This window comes from Eurypyga helias, unplaced genomic scaffold (genome assembly GCF_000690775.1).
Source record: "Eurypyga helias isolate BGI_N326 unplaced genomic scaffold, ASM69077v1 scaffold25532, whole genome shotgun sequence".
In the NCBI taxonomy this organism is placed as follows: Eukaryota; Metazoa; Chordata; class Aves; order Eurypygiformes; family Eurypygidae; genus Eurypyga; species Eurypyga helias.
Genome location: NW_010237084.1, coordinates 8,459 through 8,830, shown reverse-complemented (window position 1 = coordinate 8,830; position 372 = coordinate 8,459). Strand labels below are relative to the sequence as shown.

At 63.7% G+C, this 372-nt stretch overlaps 1 protein-coding gene across 1 annotated transcript in view; it reads left to right on the top strand.

The window, feature by feature from the left end:
* Nucleotides 1-372, top strand: part of KANSL3 (KAT8 regulatory NSL complex subunit 3) — a 17,117-nt gene that overhangs the window by 12,215 nt on the left and 4,530 nt on the right.

Genomic DNA, 372 nt, shown 5'->3' with positions numbered 1-372 from the left:
GCGAAACGCGCGGCTGCAGCCTCGTGAGGCGAATGTTACGTCCTTCTCCGGGCCGCTGCTGGAAGCAGGATGCTGGTCCTGGCGGAGCCCTCGCTCCAAGAAGCTTGTGTGTGTCCCAGTGCTGCCCGCTCCCACGCAAAGCTCTCACCCGGAACGCGCTCCTGCTTTAGGGATGCCAGCACCATTCCTCCCCCTGGAAGACCTTCGTGTGGTCAGGCGTCACGATTCAGCCGAGCGCCCGGCTCTGCTGATCCCCTTCGGGCCCAGAGTCTGGCACAACGCTCCTATAAACAAATTCCAGCTCCTCTCCCGCCTCCGCTGGACAACCCACTGCAACACGCGTGGTCCCAGCGGACCACGAAGAGGCGGTGT